The 26161-nt window shown below is 36.6% G+C and overlaps 1 protein-coding gene across 7 annotated transcripts in view; it reads right to left on the reverse strand.

Moving 5' to 3' along the window:
- ERBIN (erbb2 interacting protein) overlaps window positions 1-26161 on the reverse strand; it is a 115186-nt gene that overhangs the window by 83524 nt on the left and 5501 nt on the right. For all 7 annotated transcript variants that reach the window (XM_085042700.1, XM_085042698.1, XM_085042699.1 and 4 more), the window contains one exon: window positions 11420-11531. The gene's annotated coding sequence lies outside the window, so the exon portion shown is untranslated. The remainder of the gene's footprint in view (window positions 1-11419; window positions 11532-26161) is intronic.

Here is a 26161-nt window from a genome sequence, read left to right on the forward strand (position 1 = left end):
TTACACACCAATACTAAGACCAATAAAGATGGTATATTTCTCTCCATTTAAACCCTAGGCAGTCACATACACTTTTGATAAACCTCCTGTATCAGGTGGATACTCCGCCAGTTATGACACAGCTTATGTGCAAATGGAACCCTAGAGCTGTTTCAAACTATCAAAATACAGACAGCCATGACAGAACGGAGACTAAAAATTTTACCAATTCTGTCAATGTTTGTGGTATCAAATGCTTGAATTCATCTTGTGTCTGTGGCCTTTTATCACTACTGGCTGGTCCAGGGGATTCTGCAACACAGTTTGAACTGTTAAACAGTTGAGTCTCTATAATTGATATCAAATTATGCATAAAATACTAAATTCTTAGAATCAATAAGACCTAAGATGTCTTAATATGTTATGAAATCAGTATTAGGAATTGGATGAATCTTTGACATTTCATATAGTTCAGAAAAATAATTTTATAGCATGATGGAGATTTCAAATTCAAATTGCTTCAAAAATAGAAGAAACTAACAGCAAACAGTTGGTATAATTGTATACTTAATTATAGATCTCACACTAGCAGCCAAGTCATTGTTAGGGTATGTAAATTCCTGAGTTCTCTTTCCTTTCAGGGCAGAGGTGAGCAGTACTAGTCAAGCAACACTTAAATCTATTTTTAGACGTCATTCCCCTCCCCCCCATGTGTAGAGACATTACTTTCCAATTAACAGTTGGTATTATGAACGTTTTACTTCCTTCTGCACTTATTTTGCTCCTCGCTGCTTTACAAAATTGAATTAGGAGACATCACTGGCCAGTTTGATTACAAATACAATTAGCAATCTGACACCATGCTTGCAAAATTGCTAAATATTCATAGCCATGAAGGAAATTAACTTCAGCTGCGCTCTTTACATACTAAGTGAAACAAAAATGTTTGTGTGTTATTGCTTGTCTGAGTGGGTGTAAATAAAATACTTGTTATAGTATTTTAGATACTTGTTATAGCTTCAACTGTCAATTATTGCACACACCAACTTGTACGTCAGTGTTGTCTACAAACAGTAAAAAAGACACCAGGAGGAATAATACACTTCTATACTCAAAACAGAAATTATACAGTCACGCAGGAACCATGTAGAATCAGAGATAGGAATTTTTAAAAACACACTGATCTGATGCAGGGCTCTACCCTGAATGCAAATGCCCAGTATTAAACTTTTTTTTTAACTCTGGACAATTGAACAGGTGTGCTCCTGGAAGCTTATGCTTCCTGTTTGAATTGATATTAAATTTGTAACTAACTACAACAGCTACTTATTGTGACTAAACAAAAAACACCAAACCAACAAGTATTTTTACCCTACTACACTTCACACAGGCATGTACCATCTGTCACTGAGGTATGATCTGTAACTCGGTGACATTATCACATTACTCTTGAAAAGACTAATGCTACTGCCTAATCTCATGGTTTGAGCCAATTTCTAAACAGTAAGCTTTGGCTTGCTGTCAGATTTTACTACCTGCCCAAGAATCAATGACGGAGCGCAACTGTCACTTTTTATCATATAATTTAAAGCTACCCAACCCCTTTGTTGCAACTAATTTATATTCTGCAAATACTGTTGGAGGTGATTTGTTTCACGGACAAAAAGAAGCTATAGAATCCCCCTGGATTTTTGCCATGTAACAGGATAACAATCCACCTCTTAACACACAAAACAATCCAGGACCATAAACCAGCTGAACTAAACGGCAAACAACTCATTAAGGTAATAAAAAATTTCTCATTTGAAATGGCAGAGCTGCATGGTAATTAATCTCCAGCTCACAAGAAAATTTAAGGAAATTAAAATGCTGAATTAAACTTACTGTCATAGTTTTCCTGTCTAAAAAAAAATAACTGCTGATTGCACTTGAAGTAACTGATGCAGACATAGTTTCTGAATCTGAAAAAACCAAAACCACAATAATTATTTAAAATCGTGTGTGGATGGCAACGTCTGGAAAAGAAAGGGATATGAGTTTGTTATATTCCCCCCAAAAATGAGGTTGCAGTGAGGGTTGTTTAGCCTCAATTCTTACAATTTTTTTATTAAGCTTAATCTAAACCAACACAGCACAGCACGCAGAAATGGCTGTTTGTGTGTAGTCTGCAAATCAGTAGGTTTCTCCTCATTCCCAATTGCTCATTCTTTGCAGGGTTGTCTTGTAAAAATATACTGCCTGAAGGAATATGCCCTTTATATACTGATAGGAGCACTACCAAACTGCATGCCCTAAAATGCATTTTGAAGATTATGCCCATACATCTTTCAAAATCTTTTTTACTGTAGTTGCCCATTACAGTTCAAAGTGTCTTCCAGTATATAACTGAATTGCATTATTAGATCTGATAGCCAAACATGGAGGTTCTTAGGCATTTCTGGTTTCTAGATACTGCTCCATTCTCACTTCTGAGTAAAGACAAAAACAATCAGATATGAACTTTAAAAACAACCTGGCATATGTTTCATCCAAATTCTTTTTTCTGTATTTTCCAGATATTCTCCAACAAGCTAGTACAAGATTTGGGAAAAACAGTTAAGTCTGTATTTAAAGCTTTCATAGCAATAGAGCAAGTTACTAGTTTATCTGCAGATTACCAGATTGTAATTTCTAGGAGAAAAATTGTTTTAGATGACACCCCTATGCGATATTCTGTCTAGCAATAGGACACTGTAATTTAAAAAGGGAATGAAATCAACCTGTTCCAATAGGTTGGTTTCTAACATGCCAGTCATCTTTGTTAACAGCTGAAAAAGCACTGTATTCTTTTCTAGTATGGAAAAAATCTCTACAGTAAAGAGCATTAGTGAGATTAATGGACTCATTTCATTCTAGATACCAGCTTTCATTTTAATATCATTAAGGGATCAGAACTTAGACAGACTTAAAAGGATGGATAAAATCATTCAATAGTTTTAATGTATGTGCTCTAAGGCAATGCACATATTCCAGTTTTCCCATAAAATTGTAAAAATCTGAAAAACAATGCAAGAGAAGTTAATATTGTCCGGGGTTCACAACAATAAGAGTCTGGGCTGAGAATAAATGCTAACATTGAAAAAATGACACATAAAAATAAAGACCAGAATGAGCGCTAGTAGTTAGATAGCAGTAGTGTTATTAGCACCTCATCTAAAAAGAAACATTTTCAACAGCTTTGATTAGACTGGCAGGCTAGCATCTAAATCTGAAATAGCAAAAACTGAGAGACAGAGCTTAACCAATTTATCTAACACCCACTCACTAGTTTAAGCCTAATGAGCCTTAAACTTAAATCTTGCTAGATGTAAAAATGCCTGGGTAATCGCAACCTACAGAAATCAAATCTTTATCTCCTATCACTTACTGCTTTCTTTAAATGCATGGGAAGAAAACTACAGCTGACATGCTTGAAAATGAGGGAAACTTAAAAGAGAAGCCTTAACCCACAGTCAAAATTTGACTCTTTCAGAGGTATGGGAATAAAAATGAAAATAAGGAAAAAGGAAAATATCAAAATATAACAAAGGGCAAAGAAAAGCTTGGTTGGGTTGCTAAAATCTCCGATCAGTCCAAAACTTCTCTGAAACCTAGTACTGCTCTGCAGGTGATCCTTCCAGTGACAAAGGCCTCAATAATGGTGAGAGTCTCTAAAGAGTCACCTTTCTTGCTTCCTTATCTTTCCACTGTGATATCTTCTGCTGTTGGTCAGCCCATTTCTTTCCACTCTTCTGCTCTTCCTTCTGTTTCAAGATTTTTTTCAAACCCCAAGTTGCTTTTCCCTGCCTTTCTAACACCAGCGTCTCTGACATGCTTCCATCTCACAGGAATGCTCCAGACAATATGCACATCTGGGGATTGCCTACTTAAATTCAATGCATATAAAACCAGAACATAATCTCAACCACCAGCAACCATGTTTTTATCACATGTTTTGATTATTTCTGTGGAAATTACCAGTACCCTGTCCATCACTCTGACCCACAACTCTCCTTGTTTCTTTATCCTTTGAATTCCTGTAGTTGTACTTGTCCCCAGCCCCAAACATCCAAAACAAAATCTAAAAACCCCACAAGCATGTTCTTATTACAAAAATATTTTCTAAGCAGTTTCTAAGGACACTGCTTGACTGTACTGCTGGTTTAAGTACTCCAGTTTTGCCCCTCTTCCTTTGAAGAGATTAGCAGCTTATTTTCACTTATTTTTTCAAACTACTTTCTCATTCAAAATCAAAAGGGAGACTCCTCAGTCAATAAAGTTAGATTCTATCATCTTGATGAATTCTTCAGAACAACTTTGACAGCATCCCAACATAAATATATAAAATGAATTCACTGTGTATTCCTTCACATTTTCCTTGTCTCTTGCCTTCACAACAATGCTTAAAAATAAAATCCTGACAGTTACCAGGCTGCTGTTGTGCAAATACTACTGCTCATCAAGCTAAAGTGTTTACCACCACCATCCCCCACATCATGTGCTTCTCCATTGAGCTAAGTCACCCCTACCTGTTCCAAAGGACAATCAACCTGTTGTCTATCCTACACTTGTGTTGAATCATGAGAGGCAATTCCAGTTTGCTTACTGAAACACCTTTAGGTTACACGAAGGGTAATCATGATGCTTTAGAAAATAACTGAGTTTACCCATCCTGCACGAAAACGCACTACATATGTTACACCTATACAAATACATGCATAGAAACCAAACTGTACAGTTATGCTGGTACAAACATTTAGGCTAAGAAGAAAACTTAAAAGCAGACATACCTGGTCTGTTTCTTTACTGTCCTAAATCATAGTAAGCAAAAACACAAATTAAGTTTAATAAAAACCACAAAAATTCAATAGAAGAAATACTTTGAGTCCTGATTTTTTTTATTCAGGGAGAAGAATGAGCTCACAATTCTACCCTGAGGGGCAGCAGTCAAGCAATTTCCTTGATATCTCAAAAAAGGTGGGCTTTTCCCCTTTGTGCTTCAATTAGCTCAGCTATAGCTACAGAAACTACCTTCATGCTTTCATAAAATCATGGAATGGTTCATGTTGGAAGGGACCTTAAAGATCATTAGTTCCAGCCCTTCTGCCCTAGACAAGGTCACTTTCCAATAGATCAGGTTGCTCAAAGCCCGATCTAGTCTGGGACGGGACATTTCCAGCTCCTCTGGGCAACCTGTTTTGGTGCCTCACAATCTTCACAGTAAACAATTTCTTTCTAATACCCAATTTCAACCTACTCGCTTTCACTTTAAAGCCCTTCCCCCTTGTCCTGTCACTGCATGCCCTTGTCAAAAGTCCCCCTGCAAGCTCTCTTGTAGGCTCCCTTCAGGTACTGGAAGGTGCTGCAAGGTCTCTCTGGAGCCTTTTCCAGGCTGAGCAACCCCAACTCTCTCAACCTGTTTTCACAGAAGAGGCACTTCAGCCCTCCAATCATTTTCATGGCCCTCCTATGGACCTGCTACAACAGGTCCAAACTTTCTTAAGGTTTTACCTCTGGATTAGAGGGGAGGTATTTCAGCTCCAAAATAAATTAAAACATTTGTAACCATGAAGAACGATTTAGAATAACTCCGGAATACTTTTTACTTCAAGTCTGCATTTTAGCACAAAAGATAAGGAAGGACTGAAGCAGCAACCATATAAATGTCTAGACTGAGCATGAACATTCTCTTGCTTGAATTTTACATGGCTTGGTATTAGTAAAAAAGACCAGAGAGGCTTCTACATCTAGCCAAGAGTGAAATCAAGCAGTTTTGTACCCTGAAACAGCAGCAGTTAAATGCAAAAGATAAGCCTTGCAACTTGTGCAACTAGTGCAAGGGGGAGAGAAAGTAAGCACAAGAGAACACCATTTTACATGATATTCTGGAGAAAATACTAATCCTCTGGCACATAACCAGATTGAACCTAATTAATTACAGGATTACAATCCTGTAATTTTCTAACTGATCAAAAAATTTAAAAAGTGAACCATTTGCCTGTTGAGTAAGCCTACCAAGGAATCAGTTTGATCATAAAGTTCTTCTCAACTTTTTCAATTACAGAAGTCTCCTATTTTGACAAGCAAATGAAACATATCTGTTAAATTTGTAAAAAGTAAAGGGTTGGTATATTTTATCTCATTCTCACTCACTTTAGTAGTCCTAACATTAGCATCCTATGTATCTTAGGTATACTCCCTTCATCTTTCACTTTCTGAAGTCTTCAGCTTCTAAACCACACTTCACTGCTACAGCTTTTTTCCCTTCATTTAATTAACAGATGCACACTTCTGACTCCCATGATACTAGCCTGTTTTAGATTTAATGTTTTCCAAGCATCTAGTAAAACATCCTTTAACTGATTTCCCTTTAAAACTGAGTAGAAAAGGAATTTCTATACAGATGATTTCACTGAATGGCTTCCAAGTGATCTTTATAAAAAGCAACAAATAAATGCTGCTGATTAAACTTCATATTTATTATGTACAATCAAAGTCAATTAACAGTCATTTATACTTCATAAAAAACAAGGAGGTTTTAAATACACTACTGGTTACTTGGCGCCTTTCAATAATAGGTGTGACTCTAAATGTTTCTATAATGACTTCTAAAAATATTGCATCCATCATCTTTTTTAATGAACATTTTAGTATTAGTAGTACAAGACCACCTGCACATAAAAATTAAGTTTCCTGTACTTAGGGAGTTAGTCATCCTGTATGTGACTGCAATTTTAGAGTCCATAGCAAGCTATTTCTGCTATGGCTTAGCACAGAGGAAACCAATTGAAAAGTGTTATTTCTTTTCCAGCTCTCATCAAAATAGCATTGTGCTTTTCCTTCACTTTGCCCTTCCTAAAAGCTATTTTAACCATCAAAAACATCACTCTTCCTTCCAAGGGTCAGCAATACTACATAGATCAACCATAAGATTTTTCTTTTCTCCTTCAAGGTGAGTACCCAACACTTGTTTCTTTATAAACATTCTTAGAACTATTCAACAGTCCTTGATGAGCAGTATTTCCAATATCTTGCATTTGTATTAGAAAAAAAGTTGAGTATTTTTCCTTCTGCACATGTTTTAATAGATATTCTATTTGCCTCTTCTCTGTAACTGATGTTTACTTCAAGTCACTCCTTTTTGAGGAAAATCTGTCATCTCTTTTCACCCTAAAATCAAGATGCTGCTTCGTAACAGGAAAACCCACTCCATTTACACCACTTACCTAGTCAGATAGCTCACTCTTATCTTTGTCCTCATTGGCTTATTATCATTAGTGTCAGAAGACCACCTGGACTTGCAAAAACACTGTGCACCTGCCATTTGTCCATTTATACAAAAATTACAATCTGTCTTGGATGGCTAAAAATCTTCACAGATATGTAATCTGTAGTATAATATCATCATGGCAATACAACATTCCAAAATACACAGCACTTCCCATGCTACTCCTTCCCTACAGATCAAAAGCAACTCATTCTTTCTGCTTTCTGTGTGTGAGGCTTCTTTGGACTGAACTTGATGCAGGTTGGCTAGCTTCAAATTTACCTGGTCTTATTTAGTGAAAGCCAGTATTTCTCATCCTGATGTAGAATTCTGTAAGACATCAATCTGTACAGTTCTCCACACCATTGCTGTGTGATCCAGACACAGCAATGATACAGGAAGAAAACTGTACTTTATATAGGCTTCTGCTATAAAAATCATAAACTTGTACAATTCTTCATATAAAGGAAAATATTTTGCCAGAAAAACAAACTATGGCACATCTATTACAGCTCCTCACAGTTGCTTACAACATGTTTCGAAGTAAAGCATTCTATTAGGCATTTCTGTCTCACCATCATTTCTTCCCACTAGAAGGAAAATATACTTTCACATTATAATATATATAATTGGATCATTAAGAAAAAAATATCCTAGGGTAGGGGAGAAGCAAGAAGCAAAAGGAAAGGAGGGAATTGTCTGTGAAGTCTGTGAATGATGCAGAAGCAATACCGCAATTGAAGAAATAGGCATTGACATTCAAAGACAACTGTAGCTACTTGCATGCATTAGCTAGCACTTGATTCTATTTCCATGGAACGATGTAGATGGAAAAGGAGAGAGGGAAAAGGAAGCCAGAATGTACCATGCTATTTAAATACAAGAATTATGTCTCTGACACCACCACACATTTATGACACTGTGTAAGAAGCTTTTTATTTGCTAGGTACGAAATTGACAAATATGATTCAAGATCTGTTTATGTAATGCAAGCATAAGTTTCCCAACATCCAGCCTTTGCAAAGAACTACGCAAAGCTGCCTCTATGGAGACAGGATGTTATCCTTACAATACCCAATTCCTGGCCATGTGACAGCCAGCAAGTTTATCACACAAGTCAACCATATGAAAACCTAATCTTGTTTAGACTCTCTTAGCAGTGCACACATTTTAAGGGACAAACTAACTACCATTCCTTGTGAGTCCTTAAACGAAGAAAACATTCAACAAAGCAGTCTAGAAAATTTGAATATTTTAGTGCCCATGGCCCTGAGATTGAAGTGACCATGAGCCTGAGAATCATTTCAGTTATTGAGACAGCTTGTCCACACCTCTCCAGCACTACAGGGAATACTAGGCTGACAGAACACATTGCCCAAGTGCACTGCCAAGATAAAATACATCTCATGTTGACTGGTTTAACCTTCACAGCTGAAACACCTGAGATATGTTTGAGCAGGCGCTTCACGCCAGAACTCATCAAATATAACTGGGGGGGGAGATTTGGGACAGCATTTATTGCTACAAGGAGAAATGAATCAGCAAGTCAAGAGGGCTCACAGATTAAATATGCAAACCAGAGTTTATATAAGAATCTTGGAACATGTCCAAAAAAAAAGAAGCCACAAGAATACAGAAGGGATGGGATACAGGGGATCCTTTTTAGTCAACATAGTTTTCTTTATTCAGGTGGAAGTCTTGATAGCAAGACAATGAATTAGGAATTGTCTGAACTGACACAGCTTCAAAATTGCATCCTTAAATAAAGCATTGTTAGAAGACCAAACACATTGCAGCAAAAGAAGCAGCAAGACTCTGCAAAAGGGAAGATTACAGTCTTGTCAAATTCACCTATGAGGCAGTATATGGATTACAAAAAGTTTAGAAAGAAAAAGAACTCTGACAACTTTTAGTCTCATGTTTCTTTCATGTATTTTGGCTATACACAAGTAAGAACATGTTTATGGTCTGTATTTTCATGTCATATTTCAGCCCTTGTAAATACATGTTGATGCGTTACCTTCCTATTGGACTTAAGCATTTAATGTGCTCACTGTGAATTTAGCAGCTTGACAAATTACAGCAACTTTTCTAGAAACTTGTTAATTACAAAACTCTTGAGAGCTGGAGAACAAGCTTTCAATTGGCATAAAAAGCATCTATCCAAGATGATCACAAAACATCAGAAACACTTACTAGGTCTTTTGTAATGCCTACAGTAAATATTTCATCACAACTTGTTTTACACTTCAACTATTAAAGATACGCATGCAGCCACAAGCCTATAAGAAAGCATTTGCTTCCCGATCCTGTTCTTTTTTGTGGGTAGAGTCTTCTTTCCCCAATAAAGGCTCATCAATCAAGGCTCCTAACGAATCAACAGTTAGGAGAGAAAAAGGGACTAGACTTAAGAGCAAACTACTGCAAAGCAAAAAGAAACAAACTCTAGATTAAGCATACCATTTGAATAACCCCATTAAGACTGAAGTGTTCCCAAGTAAAAACAAATAGATGCACAATAAAACTAGGATTTTAAACCATGTTCTAATTAAACGTAAAATTATTAGCAACATTCAAACATGTGTATTTGCTATTATCTTACAAACATTCAATGTTATTGAACAATACTAGTAGCATAAAAAAAGAAGTAACTTCCTGCAAATCCAAGCTGTGCACTGCTGCCTGAACTCTCCACTTTGTGATTACCGTGGCAGTAAGTGGGACAGTAGCAGCTTATTAGAAGTCTCAGCCTATCCAAATGATAAAATTGTTTCTCTTTTGTGACAATTTTTTCACAATACCACTATCTAGTCAGAGAACTATGAAAGAAACCTCAAAAGTTTAAGAGAAAAATGGCACTTTTAAAAATTCTGTAAACAAGGATTTTCAGAAACAATAATTGCGAAGCTCTCACACAGGGTATCAAGTACTTTTTATATATATATATATATATATATATTTAGGATTTTCCTCTCAAAAAAGAATGTCGTCCTCAAAATCTTTTTTCACTAAAACCCGCTCTTTCCCCACAAACTCATTTTCAAGCAAAAGTCCCTACACTTGGTACTGTCTTTTCATAACTTTTCCAAATTTAAATATTGTGACTTCTTTATTTACAAGCACATAATTTCTGCAATTATTAAACATTTAAAACATTATTTTTGCCATTAAAATATTTCCCCTCTCGAAAGTCAAACTTTTTCTATGGCTAGTTACACATATTTGTGGGTGTATTCTAACTATATTCTTCAATCAGAGCAAGAGATGGTGAGAGCAGAATTAAAAAATGCATTTGCTCAGCGGTCCTTATTAGGACTAAGTATATTATCCTACCCCAGTATATACTCTGATCTACCATAGATTTTTATGGCATTTCAATTAGGGATAATTTTTTTTTTTAAGGCCACATGATTCTAGTAATTTTTTTTCCCCTATTGCCCTATGGCCCCTTTCTGAGCATCTATGTGCATCCCATATTATGGGATGAAAAATTAGTTTTAAAGAAACATCTCTTCAATCTTAGCTCACCCTAAATATACCAGTAACAATATAACAAGTATACAGATACACAACAGTACTTTTATGCAACTGGGAGAAAAAAAAAGCTGACTCCCCCCCCCAAAAAAAAACCAAAGCCAACCCAAATCACTCTAATCTTTCTCTAGATAGAATAATAGCATCTAAGTTAGCTTATCCAGGGCAGAAGTATTTGTTTGAAACTCTCTTTAGTTTTTGCATAGAGCTACCTGAATACATTACGATAAAATGGGTTACTAATTCAAAATATGCAAATAATGCAGAAAAATAGAGCATAAGCAATGGAAGTCAGGTTGCCTCTATGCAAGTGCTCACACAGAGCTGTACAAACTTTAAAACACAAACAGACCATGCTCTGTGACCCAAGTGCAATAGGCTGTGCCAATACAGTGAATACCCCGGCACACCTTGACAGAAAGCAACCACAATTCACATTTCTTATGCATCGTCCCTACAAACTCCTGTAACACAAGTTCAGCAGTTAAAGGTTTGTGATTCTTACATGTGTAGGTGGGAGAAGATATTAATAGCACACTTAAGAGTATAACTGAAACAAAAAGTGTGCCCAAAACATTTATTTCCCCTTATCTCCTTTAACACATGTGGACAGTCACCTACCCAAATCACTCCACCACTGCCAATTTACACCATAGGAGCCTGAGTCAGTCTCTCAGCTGGGACCACAGATTGACCAGGACGTCGAACAGTTTACTAAACCATCCACATGGATCTGTGAAAGAGAATTAAGAAGTGTTTTTAAAATGAAGGGTGTTAGCAGCCTCTCACAACACTATGACAGTTTCAAATCCACACATTTACTTTCTTCTACACCAGAATCAAACACACAGAACATTGAAAACCACCATTCTACCAATATTAATTTTTGTTCTTTGTCAAATCTGAATGTAATGCAAACAGAAAAAGCAGTGTGTCAAAACACAGAAAAGGTAGAACTGATTATCATCTCCTCCTTCTTTGGCAGCCAAAATTAAAACATATACGTAGCTAGCAAGCTAGAGTTCAGAACAGTTCCCTGTTACTGGTATGAATGGAGTGCAATTATCAGATAAACAAAATGTAACCAGAACCAACCAGAAGTTATGTGCAGAACCTTGACTGAATGACTTTGTCTTAAAACACCACTGTTCTAGTGAATTTCAAGCATGTTCTCTGAAAGAGAATCTACACCACCCACACGGACACAAATACTCCCACAGCTCTCACGGGGAAATAAAACTCACTGCAACAGATGAGTCTTTAAAAAAAGCTTCATTTGCTTTACTGCCCGGACCTGCCAGCTGCCTTTCATTTAGCTAACATGAGGTTTTATTGACAGTCTGCAGCCACAGCTTTTGGCAAGAGTGGAGACAGTTGCTTACAAGTAGTTGGAACTATTTCTCAGAAGCTTACTCTGCCTGGTGAGCTTTTGTGGAGTATCGCCATACACTCTGTATGTTGAGGATACACAGTTTCAATATGTGGTCCTGGTTATCAGGTCACAATAATGCAGTAAGTCTAAGATGCATGTGGAACACACCCATGGCCTCATCTTGGTGACATTTGTTGATGCCAGTTCAAATGAAGTGCCAAAATACAGAAGAATGGTTTCTCATCTGTTTTTAAAACAGCTAATACATCCCACAAAAAAAAAAAGTGTAATAAATCTAGGTTTCTATGTTGATAAATGGAATCTTTCATAAAAGAAATGATTCTTGAGATCAGATCCTGATAAGCACTTAATATGCAATCACAAAATCGAGCTTCACGATTCCTAAAGTTTCTAAGACAAACAGCAGCAACAGAAGTGTCAATACAATAAGTGTTTCTGCCACTGCCAGAACCCTCTGAGATGTAACAAACCCTAAATTGTTCATAGTAATATAGCTGTTCAACAGATCTTAGCTACCTTTTCCAAAACATTGCTGGTATCAGCTCCCCATGGTGCTGTGGCCACCACAACTAGAAACTCTGAAGGATGCCACAGTTCATGATGTACTCCTGCTTTCCTGGCTTTCTCAGGAATAAAGAAATTGGATTCCTGTCCCTTATAGCGCTGGCTCTGGAATCTTCCTCCTAAAAATTTCCTACTGCTTTCCCACCTAAAGCCAAAATTCTTGCATGGCTGAAAATACTAACATATGTATCACATTAAATCAAGTTTCTATCTAGCCAGCAACTCCCTTCATACACACCCTGTTTAGGAACTGATGGCCTATGATGTAAAGCCTGGAATAGCTTTCTAAGCTCATAGCTAAGGAGAACTGACTAACTTCCCTCTCTCTTGTCTTGCTGTCTTCCACAGAAGATTCTGTTCAATTTGAGATGTAAGTAGCATCTTTGCAGATAAAGAATGGACTGCTGAACATGTTGTCTTTTCCAGATTACCTGTTCAAGTTTGTGGCTACCTGGCATCCATGATACAAGTGCTCAGTGGTAAACTAGACTCCAAAAGTTAAGGGTTGAAGAGAAGTACAAAAATACATATTTTACACGTCATTAGAAGACCTTCGACATTTCTTCTCCTAATGCCAACAGGGTAACTTAGAAAGTTAAGTAAGCTAAGGCTACAGTCTCCTTCTGGCTCTTTCATTACCACAGACTTGTAATTTTTAGTTAAAACACACTGCCTAATTAATACCAACAAGCCATTCCAACTCAAACTCCTGATGGGCAGGCCACTATATGAAAAAGAACCCATATTACATTCGAGTTATCAACTCATTTCAGAATAGTTATGAACAGCCAGGACTTTTCAGAACTAGACAGATTTGTGCAGTTGAATACCTAAAATCAGCCCTTGCAGACAATATCTCAGAGCTTTTGTGGCTGCAAAGACAATTAGAAAAAGAATCAACTTGCATTTTACTCCACTACCACAATTGTGAAAACCACGCTGCATTTCAAAAAAAATGTGCTTAAAACCAGAACAATTTTTTCCATTTTACTGTTTCTAGTCCCCTGTTACTCTTACTCCATTTTTTCCATATATGACATGAATTATCAGGGTCTGCTTATCTATATGAAATTTTGCTTAAGTACTGTGAAAAATCAGGTGGGGTTAATACTACTATAAATCACTTAAGAGTTTGCAAGAATCTATACTACAGTCTATGCTAAAATCACTGGCAATATTACATTATAAACCAAGGGTATCTATCACTTTGCAGAGGCTTACTGGAAAAAGATGCCAGATGGAACATTCACAATGGATACTACAATGGATACTTCTTTCCACCCAGAGCCAAGAAGCATCATCATACTACTATCTTAGCAACATAAGAGCAAGTACTGATAGCACTGAGCAATGGAAAATATCACTTAAAGCAGCCATTTAGAACTGTTCACTTAATCCAGTTTTAATAATGTAAAAAATGACTATTTGAGATATTTATTAAGTCAGCTCTACTGCATCAGTAGATCTATGCATAAAATCTAACATCTTGCTTTCACAATGAACAGGAAAAAATAATTTAGTACCACAGGATTCTTCCCCTCCATTTTCTTTATCTACCATAACAAATTTGAAAATGCTGTTTAAATTTTTTAAGCATAGTTTAGCCAAATCCAAAGTTCCAAATAAGAGAAAAATAGGAACTTAAAAATTCATGAGCATAATTACTAGCAGTGCACATAAAGAATCAATACTTTAGCAACTATATTAATGCAGTGGGGCATGAACTGAATAAAAAACTAAAAGCTCTCCTCAATTACATTCTGAAAACAAGTAAATACTTTGCATATTTGTTTCCATTACGGTGGACAAACAGAGGGTACATATAATTACAAGTAACATACAAAAACTAGTTTGCCTATATCACACAAAATTGTTTTGATATATATTTATTCTACTTAAAAAAAACCAAAACAGTAATAAGTGCCTAAACACACTTAACTACTATCCTTCAAAGTATTAAAAGATAATCGGGTTACTGGAAGCTAGGTGATTGGCAGGACATGGATCAATTTGCAGACACTTTGCAAGCTCAAGTACTTGATGTTGAGTAGCTGACTGATTTTAACCTAAACACTTAAATTCTACCTTGGATACTAAGTTTTTCTCTAGATCAATGACTCAAGGGGAAGGGTGGAAAGGAACCCACTCCAGAAGTATATGTTAATCTCACTAAACTCAGTTTCACTACTGGCTATTATTCCAGCATGCAAGACTCACAGTTCATATCCAAGTGTCAGGACTGATACATAACAGAAAATGCATAATCCTAGAGAGAGAACGAGTCATTTTTATGGATTTTCAAATACCCTTTCCTCCCCGCCCTTATTTCAAGATACAGAGATATAAATACATGCACATACACCTAAGAAGCACTGTTCAAGTTATATTCTAATCAGACAGCAGAATAAATGTGAAAATACATAGTTATCTTTCACAGACCTTTTCTGCCCAGCATTTTAAGACATGACAGATGCACTGAAACTACATTCCAGTTTCTGAAAATCTGACACTTCCCCAAAATACCAAAACTGCAGCAGCAAAAAAGGAAAAAAACCTCACTTGGTGTTTTAAGTGGAAAAAATGAAGGAGAAAGGTAACTTCAAAAACAGAAAAAGTGAATATGGTTGATAGTATTTCAGTTACACATTCACTTAGAGGGGAGGGATTAATGCAAATATGAAACTGTACCAAAAACAGATACACTTGCCCTCAGGTTCAGAGGCAATTCCAATTTACCACACTCTAGATTCTTATTACAGATAGACTGTCACAAATGAAATAACGTATGAAGGAAACATGAAAAAATGCACAACTTTTTCCATGCTCACGTGCAAGGTCAACAGACACTTCAGTGTTTTAACTCCTAACTAGACTGTGAATGCATTTAAGAAAAATCCTAGTATATAATTAATCTGGGGGTGAAGGTAGGAAAAGACACCACCAATCTTCGCATCACATTTTCAAAATTTCAGTCCCAGAGAAATTAGTATGATTGTACTTGTTCCTCTTGGGCATGCAGAAGATCACCATTTAGAAACCACCTTCAGGAAGAATTCAGTATCTCCAAATCCTGCATAGCTTAATCCTTGTACTACATAATTTTGAAAGAGAAAGCCTAATACATAAGTTATCTTCTCAAATATAGTATTCAAGACAATTTGGGACTTCGTATATTCTGAGCTTTTTTTCCATCTTTGAACCCCATGAAAACAAAATATCTTACAGCAACCACTATTTTGCCTGACATGCAACATCAAATACTTATCAATCAAGCATAAGATAAGCAGTTATTTTGTAGATTAAAGAGCAGGATATACAAATAGGCTGTCATGAGAAATAGCTTAACTGCTTAAGGACGTGTTGAGAACTATCCCTTTGACACCAAAGTATTCCAGGAAGCAGGCAATGCTCAGCTAAGCTCTCTCACACAAGTAATTGCTACTAACACTGGTGTGCCTGAAGAAGGAAGAAGTCCACACAACTCAATTTAAAGGTTTCTCATGTGATGACTCTAAGAAGTGCATTGCAGGGAGCAATTTAAACTCAGATAACAAGAAATGCATTTTATTACCTAGTGCTTTAAAAGATCACTGCACTCCAGTCTCTCCAGAGAAGCAGAGATAAGCACAGTATCAGAGACTTTTAAAAACTGGGTAACAGCACAAGTACCAGCTGTTTCTGTTTACCTCACACCCATGAGTGGCACCTCCTCCCTCATAGAGGGGCTTGGCCCTTCTGGAAAGACGAGGGAAAGATCAGAAGTCACCTGCACTTCATGAGTGCAGCATAGTCAAGAGAGGCCACTATACATGGCTCCTTACTACAGCCCCACAGCACCTCCACACCCAGCTGGCAATCTTCCCAGAAGATTTAACACTGAGGAAGCTAACTGGCTTCTACTCTTCCATCCTCTGCCCCCTAAATTATCTTGCACTTTTAATACCTCCATGAATGAAGGTGATTCTACACTGCCCACCTAAAATGAAAAAGTAAACTACTGTAAAGGCATTGCACGCTGTAAGTGACAGACATTTTTGAGTCCATCATTTTGTCATAATACATAAAATACGAACTTGTTTACTAATCATACCAACTGCCCATCACCTGTCAGTTCTCCACTCACACTAACCTTGAGGTCTAATCTGAAAACATAGCATGCCTCATTCAAATACTGTTGACCTACACATTTCAATCAAGAGATCCCTCTAGATAATGAAAGACACACAGCCACCAGAAACCCAAGGAACTAAAGAGGCTAGGTATAATAGTCTCAAAAGCAAGTGCTCTGAAACGTAGCTTTCAGGAGAAAAGGACTTCATTGTTTCTTCTCCTTTTCCAACTTGAGCTCTTACATTGGTTAGTTATTTTCCACTCCTGCCGCAATTAAGAACCATTTTACAGAGAAACTTTAAGTACCCAGCCTACTGTCTCAAGTCTAGAAGTCAATCTCCCTATGGCAAGAAAAACCAGGAAAGATGGGAGGTGGTAGACTTTAAATCTGCCAATAGGAGATGCAGCTGGGTAAGTATCCCAGTTTTTAACTGCACTTTTGACTTTCATGTATGTATTATCAAGGATGATGAATGGTGATATCTACATTTACTGCAGGTAAGTGGAAGACTATTCCAAACCAGCAACTGGAACTCAAAAGGCAAGTCAATCTCCATTGTGCAGAAATCAAACTAGAGCCTACTGAAACAAGAGTAATCCCTGCTTTTGCCTCACACCTGCCTCTTAGTACAGCTAGGGTTTGCACAGCCACACCATAAGTCCAATCAGTAACTGATCCAAAAAGTCTAACCCTGCAAGACATTGCGGGTCGCTTTTTTCTTTTTTCACTTAGATCAGTTTGCTCAACAACTCACTGAACTTCAGTACCATGTCTCCACCTTCAACACCTTGTCTTCCCCTTGAATACCTTGTCTTCCTTCTGATGCAAACAACCACACCGGAAGCAAAGAGGAAGCATGCAGAGGAGTCAGAGAAGATGCAGCACAATGTAAGGCTAGACATTTAGTCACATGCTGTCTAAGTTATGACTCCTTTAAAGTAAAGGTGATAACTTCATTATTCCTGGTATTCTTCTTTTAATATGAGAAAGATGTATCAAAAACCATATGCAAGAGTATTTTAATGCTCACAACAGCACAGGTTGATGGCAAAATTCATTCATGTGTGTCACATTTATAATTCAGTTTGCCTTGGATTCATAGTTTTGGTGGAGGGGGCAGGATGAAGGAATTGCAAGAAGAAAAATGAGCCATGCTAAATATCTACAAGTAGCCAAGAAGAAGCAAGGACGCTCAGTCAACCCAGTTAAAAGTTTGGTCCAGAAAGTGACTGTATCAACAGGCTATATTCTACAGAACTGAAAGAAATATTTACAGGATGTGGTCTTAACCTTAAGACACTGTTGCTCAGCAAGTGCTGTGCATGTTTTTGCAACAAAAAGTCAATTACTTGCCTACAAAGCAATGCTTTAAATTTATAAAAGGCTTGAGGGAATGAGAATAAAGCACACAAAAGTACACAGACCACCATCCCCAACATGATAAGTTCAAAATTTACATACACTAACTTTCTTTTAACCAAAGCAAAAGCACTTTTTGAATTCTAAAGTGACCAAAACAAGGAGATGCTTTGTAAAGAAGCACTAATGATAAAAAGCCTCGGTTGTTCACTTTGGCCTCATTGTAGTATTAAGGTTAAAAAAAAATTGGAAAAATATTCAATTAATATTAACCTGCAATTCAAACAATAAATACATACACTGAATAGAGTTATAAAAATTGATATTTATATACGCAACTGTGACACTGATCTAGATGTATCTTCCATGTGTGCCACTGTTCCTAAAATGTAAGTAAAGATACACAAAACGCAGTTCAAGCTTCTTAGAGCATTACAAAGCTGACACTTTATAGCAGGGGATGCCTATGACTTAGAGCAGAATGCAACCCATTTCCAATCTTGACGGTAAAGGTGACTTGTCCTATATCAAGTCCATGCAATAAGACATTTTCTATTAACCTTCAGATGTTTGGATGGAAAGTAAGGCTAATAATTGGTATGGATGAAACCAGTCTCTACAGTGCACCCAAGTTTCTCATCTAAATTCCTCTTCTACAGCCACTCCAATCAGTTGATTAACTAAGAGGCACCCACACCATGCACCTCAAAAACAGACTTAACAGTAAATCTTGATAGGAAGAAATAGAAATAGCTTTTTTCATTTAAAAAATTCTTCCATGATGTTGTCTTCTGGTTTGCTCCCAAGTCTACATTACCAAGGTCTTGGAGAACCAAAGGAGAAGGGACATATTCAGGAAGAAACCGCAAGAAAGGATGAAACAAACCGTAACAGCCAGCATACTTTTAAAAGTCACAGCAGTTACATGTCATTGTTAATTTACCCACACAGAGTAAACTTAAGTTACAAAGTACCTTAAAAAGAAACAAAACAACCAAAGATAAAACAACACAACTGCTTAATGGCGAGGTATAAAATAGACATTTACAATCAACAGCATAGAAGAATTTTAGAAAAAAAATTTTTGAATAAATGCCAAGGAGGAAAAAAAAACCCTGCAGACTCCATAGCATTATTTGTCTATTAAAACCAGAAATGACAAGTGATTTGATGACACTTTCAGTTGGTCAAAGAGTGAGAAAAGACACAATCTTGTAACTGTTGCAAGTACACTGCACTTTGCAACACTTGCAGGCACCAAACGGAAAAACCCAAAATTTTGTGTTAAAGATTATGCTTCGAAGAGAACTGCATTAACACGACAGTAGCAACTCCAACTTGAACACAGGTATGTGAACTAATTTCCAAGTCTGTTTGAAAATTAATTCCCGCTACTAGTGATGGCAAGGGCTGAAGTGCATGTAAGCTCTTAACTTGATACTTCACACTGAAAATGTCAGCAACCAGTCAGGCCAGACTCAACAGAATTAACAGCTAGGTCTAAGGTGCAGGAAGGAGAGGAACACCCATAGATACTTGCTATGGTACACCTGAAGTACATTTCAGATACACAAAAGAACAAAAGGAAAACACAGACCTGAGAAAACATTTCTTTGCGTTACTACTTCTGGTACTTCCGACAATTCAATGGCTACAGAACACTCCTGCAGCCACTAATAGCTGGCAGATGAGCAGAAACACTAGAATTAGGTGTGCTTGAACAGGTCAGGCCTTTCTGCAGTTAATGGGACCCCTACTCCTTCGTGAAACACAGGATTTGGTGACTAGACTGAAGATAAACACCATACTTCAAAGAAGAACAAAGGCTGAGGAGAAGAGCTCATGTATACCTGAACATGTTTCTATTGATTTTCTCCTAACCATCCCAAAGAAGGATGAGAGCAATCAAACTAACACACATCACAATCAGGGAAAGCAGCTGGACTGCCAGAATAAATGCAAAAGCAGACAATAATCCAGCTGACTTGGACCAAGATACAAACAGGCAGCTCCAGGATTTGCCTCATCTCTCATCAGATTAGTACACCTTCAAATGGTGGTACCATTTCCATAGGACAGCTGAAAATCTCAGGGAGTGCAATTTAAACCACAAAACAAATCCAGTAGCATCTCCTTTTTTCAACCCAAGAGACAGGAACATTTCAAGCTTGGTTCCAACCCTGCTTTACAACTGATCTCTTACAATCACTCCAAAAAAGGACAGAAATTACAGTAGTTATGGCCTCTGCTACAGCCTCTGCTTCACATTAAGCTACTTTATTATTAAATGATTGTCTTAAATAAATCCTTGCCTTCCACAGCTATGGAAGTAAAACACTTGCCCTCTCTTCTCTTTCAGAGACCTCTCATTTCTTACACAAGACCGAACAGCAATTAGGATGTTATGTAAGTTAATTTACTAAAGTTAATTTTTAACTCCATTTCTAATCATAGTGATTGAACAGAAAGAACAAACAAGAGAAAAACAACATTCAGAAAGAACAAGCAAAATTGCTTTAAAAAGATATAGACTTCAGTCCTCTGGCTTAAAGACAGAGGAAAAATTAAGGCTTTCAATCATTTCAGATAAGAAAAGATTATGCAATATATTAGAAACTGAACAGATGAAATTACAGCTTCTAGAGATACATGTGTTTGTCTATACAATTTTTACTACCTTTGCCTTCCAACTAGGAGAAATTACCACCTATTTTGCCAAAATGGAGTAATATGCAACAAAATGCTTGGCCTTGGACTTGTGTCTTTATTACAATAAAACCCTACAACATTTGGAGCTATTAGTTGTATATGTTTGTACTCCCTGTCTCGAGAACTTGTTGGAATTACTCATTGGGCAGAAGCAAAATCCTTCACTGCTCATTTTTATTTTTATCAACCATGGTTTTCTACCTGCAGAATCAAGCAATTACGTATTTCTCTCACAGTGCTGTAAAGAAGCACATACACTACTAGCTTAAAAAAAAAAATCCTAAAAAACAAAATGAAAACCTCCAACAAACCAAAAAAAACATATCACCCAATGAAAACATGTACACTGTGCACACGCCTGGATATCCAAGGAGGAAAACATAATTATCTTTTTCCTATTCCTTCATCCCTATTGATAGAATCCTCATTTCAACTTCCAGCTATGGCACATGTAAAACAAAGAAAAAATAGGGGATGGGGAAACAAACTGCAGTGAGAATGCTAACAGTTTAAGTCAGCAATTGGTATTTAATACTATCCTCAATTCAAAAAGTCCTTTTTAAACTCTTAGCTCAGGAAATAAAATAGGTTTGAAAAACCTAATTACCACATTCTGTTTCACATGAATATGATATTTTTATTCGTTTGACATATGCTGCTTCCTGAATGGATTTAATGTATTTTGGCATTCCAGAACAAAACTGCTCTCAGTGTTTGGCACTTCATGTACAATGCAGCCAGGAAGCCACTCCTTAAGAATATGCAGCCATCTGCAGCAGACACCAATGGTTTTTGACAAGCAAGCTGCACTGCTGTAAATATGCAGTATTTCAATCTAAAAGAAAAATTCTCATCTATTAACCAGACTCTGTACATAATTGCCTGCAGAAAAATTCAGGGGATCTGCAACACAAAACAGGTCAGCACAGAAAACAGAAAGAAGGAAAAATAAGTTTAAAAATGAACTTATCAGAAGATTGTTTGTTATTTTAATTATATATTTTGCTTACTCAATTGTATGGTCCACACATAAAAAAACCCCAGCCCCCGATGCCCTGCCTTCCATGCACTTCCCCTCAAAAATGCAATTGCCAGAATTCCTACCTAAATCTAGGATGGGTCAAAGGACAGAGGCGAAAAGAACACAGCAGGCCCAGAACATTTGAGATACAAAGTAAGCAGCTGTTGGGTACATGGGAGAGGAAGGAAGAACCACACTCAAAACCCACCAGCTATTAACTGCCCAGAAAAACTGCTGCACCAAATCCAGACATGTTACATAATTCAATCTATGGTAACAGGAAGACAAATGGAAACACATTAGAGATCAGAGTTCAAAGGAAGTACATGTGGATATGTATACTCATTTCCCATTTTGTATTTGGTAGATTTCAAAAAAATATATCCTACCAAAAACCACAAATAAATACGCACCCAAACACTTAAAAGACCATGCAATGCTCTAATGGAAGTTAGTACTTGAAGAGTAATAGTATATGGAACTGGACTTCCATTTTACTTTATAATTCTTCCTCCTTTAAAGAACACTTCTGTCTCTCTCTTTTAAGTATTATCGACCTCAATAAGCCAGTTTGGTTTTTGGTCTTACATGTTAGTATAAATCGCCATATGTAGTACCAAAACCAGAAGCTTTTATTCACAATGCAGCTTTAAAAATAGTTTTACTTTAATACACCTTTTTCACTGCTACAATAAGTAGCCACTATTTTAAAAAAAAGCAAAAGTTAAAAAGACAAAACAAAGAAAAAATCTGTATCTTCCAGATTATAAGCATCTTCTCCCTCTAGTTTATACAATAATTATGTCATATATTACCTCAACATTCTCAGCTTTTAATAGTCATTGTCCTGGACATACAAAGGAACACCTGAACCTACCCAGCTCTGTTTATTGTCTTTCTCTACATTAATTTTACAACTGATACACAGCTCCCAATACATCCAATTAGTTGTTCGCAATGGTGATGCTGAAGAATTACTCCTCTCTGCATTGGCTGCAGCTCTAACTACAATACTCTTCACATCTTCCATGTGGATAAGCATCATTTTGCTTGTCCTCTCTTTACTCAGCTTTTCTCTCACAACACACATTTGATTTTTGCCAACTTATAATCTCTTTTCACTCCCAACATAGTGATGAAACATTTAAGTTAGTATTTTTGTACTGATTTATTTTTTCTTACTTAGTGTTGCGTTCATCTAAGTGAATGGATGATGATTAAAGACAGCTGTAATGTTATTTTTATTTTACTCTACCAGGCATTTTGCAGATCAGATAAGCAACTTATACAAAAAAACTAGCAGAAGGCCATTCCTGAATGGTTTCTACGGTATTTTTGCCTCTTTAGATAGGGAAGGACAATAGTTTACTGTGTATAGTAAATTTTTCACAAATAACTTGGAATTTAGACAATTATATTTAATTACACTTTCTCTTAAAAGTGTTGTTTTCACTAGGGAAAATAATTCACTATCTGAAGGCAAAAACAAGTTTTTCACCTGACAGAAGATTTAAGTTGAACTAAAGAGTCTTCTTTCTCATCAAAATGCTAATTATAGCCTCAAAACTGAATTCAAAGTTGATTTAATAATAACCCAACTTAAAGTGTTACTTAACTTCTGACACCCTGTGCTCTCGAGCATGAGCAAAAAAAGAGGTACAATACTACTTTGTCACTATTGAAGCAAAAAGTGGGACAGTACCATGCTGATTTGCTATTAACATGTCACCGTCTTTTCTCGGAATAGGAAAAGGTGACTCAAGAGCACAATGCAGGAATTTCAGAGAATTTCATAGCTATGATTGCAAATAATTTGAACTGTCCAATGTGTACCTCAGACTTCTCAAAGACTAAAACCAAGTTAGTACAAAATTGAGGAAATTAGTAGCATTCTGTTTTTGAAGGAAAGTTATTCCTCTGTAGATATTTAATACTCCAAATCTGAAATTTAAAACTTGGTCAAGATTTAATACCAGTGGAATGATGCATAAGCTACAGATCTAAAATGAGCAAATATATATTTAAATTCAGTGAAAATAAGCAGGGCCTCACTCCACAGAGAGAAATACCATTTTCAAAAGGTTAAGGAACAATTTATTGGTTCTTGATTGGTTAGTTTATGTAAAGGAAGAAGCAAAGTAAGAAACAGGACACAAGAAAAACATTAAAAACATGTTTCTCTCCCACTCTGCAATGATTTCTTGTAACCTGCTCCATTGATAAGGCCATAATGTTTCCCTTGATGTGTCACTATCCACTGCTGCAAAACCAATTCAGTAACTAATGTCTTGAAAGACTACAGGACATTTGAAATCTTGACAGTATATCTCCAACAGATCTCACAATTTCCTACAGAAATGTTTGCTTGCTTTATTGTCTTTTTCTAGTAAGAACAGCATTGCAAAACCACCGAGTAATGCCAGGATCCTCAGCATTTCTTCTGCTTTGTTTCAGTAAAGCAAAACAAAATAAATAATTCCTGAAAAATTTATGAACTCACAAAGATAAATACAAGTGAAAGAGTAAATTTACCTCATTTGAATCTATTAAAGTCTATTTAAAGTATATCTTGCTTTTCATGTACTTGTATTACTTATATTTTCATTTAGTTAGATGAAATACCAAACCCTTAACATCTAACTTAAGAATAACACACTGGAAGAACAGGATTGTCTAATAGCCACAGAAAGCCCACACCCTCACAAAACGTTGTTCAAAAAAACAAAACTCTCCTAAAAGACATACAGAAAATGCACTATAGTTGAACAACATTGCAGTAAAATAGTAAAGCTTTGCAGGTTTTTTCTTCCCCCATATCCATGCTTCTGATCTTATCATCAGGATCAGAGCCAGATGGATTGACAAATTCTGAGCTCCAACTGATTTTCCCTCCCTCTCAAATTCTGAGAAAGACAGTTTTACAAGTCTATTTCCATCCTTTTTCACCTCTTACTTAGGAGTCCTTAATATTTGTTACCTTGTTTTTAAGTTTGCCAACACCCACATGTGAACCAACAACAGTGACCTGACAAAAGTCACAAGTAAAATTGTAGGTTTGTTCCAAATACTATTTTCTAGCACTGCACACTCAATTCCCTCTGTCTGTAACTCCTCCAAGAAGTTTAAAGAACTCGTTAATTACTTAGAATAAATCACCTTGTGTAAATTTATTAAAGCACAGCAGAAATAAATGGTTATAAAGACTGAATAGGTATGAATCACAAAGACAAGAGCTTTTGAATTTTCTCCCTCAGTGATGAATTTTACTGCCAATCCCCAAAATATATAGAGCACCTCAGAAATTAAATGACCGACAGAGCTCCGGGTTAGCACCACATATGATTATGTGACCAGAAGTAACCCAAAATGAGCATGTTCACCTAAAGGGAGCTAACTACCAACCTCACATTCCAGGCCACCACAGACTAACATGCCACAGCAAGCAAACATACCAGCAGCAGAAGATCAGTGAACATTATCTACTGTCTACATGTTCACTGATCCTCCTTCAAGTACACCTACCTCAAAGGCCAAAGTGAAACCTAAGTAAATTAAACATCTAAATATTACATTCAGTAACATAAGCATGGAAAGTGAGCATTTACAAAGCATTTAAATCACAAAATATTTAGACTGCTATGCTGACATACTTTTCAGTTTAATTTTGCTGAAAATACAGGCCTCAACCCCGTAAATACTACTGCAGCCAAGATTTTTTGGTTTTTTCACCACGAGGGTGCATAAGCACATACAGATTTTTAAGCCAAATCCTTCCGCAGACGAAAAACCCCTTGTAATTCACAATAATAAACGTTCTCTGACGCCCAGTTTCAAATACAAAAATCCACCTTATCTTTAGGGTTACATGTAAGACAAAAGACCTGCAGTAACTTGATCAAATTGCCGACAGTTGGGTTGATCTTCTGAACTATTATTTCTCCCCTCTGGGAGAGTAATGCCAAGAAGAAAACAGTCACATGGGGTAAAAGCAGCAGCTCTCAAACCTTAGCAGTTTATCAGAAGTCTTCTAGACAAGCCTGGAAGCACTTTCCATCATTCAAACACTTACAATGATATCTATAGTCATTCTGGATGACCAAACTTGTGAATGACATTAAATCATTTGGCACTGCATTTCAGATGTTTCTGCAGATGCACTGATGTAGCTCAAAGCACCGATGCCCTCTCTTGTGCTTCTTAAAACTC

Source organism: Lichenostomus cassidix, chromosome Z, assembly GCF_008360975.1.
Source record: "Lichenostomus cassidix isolate B80296 chromosome Z, HeHo_3.0, whole genome shotgun sequence".
NCBI classification, from domain to species: domain Eukaryota; kingdom Metazoa; phylum Chordata; class Aves; order Passeriformes; family Meliphagidae; genus Lichenostomus; species Lichenostomus cassidix.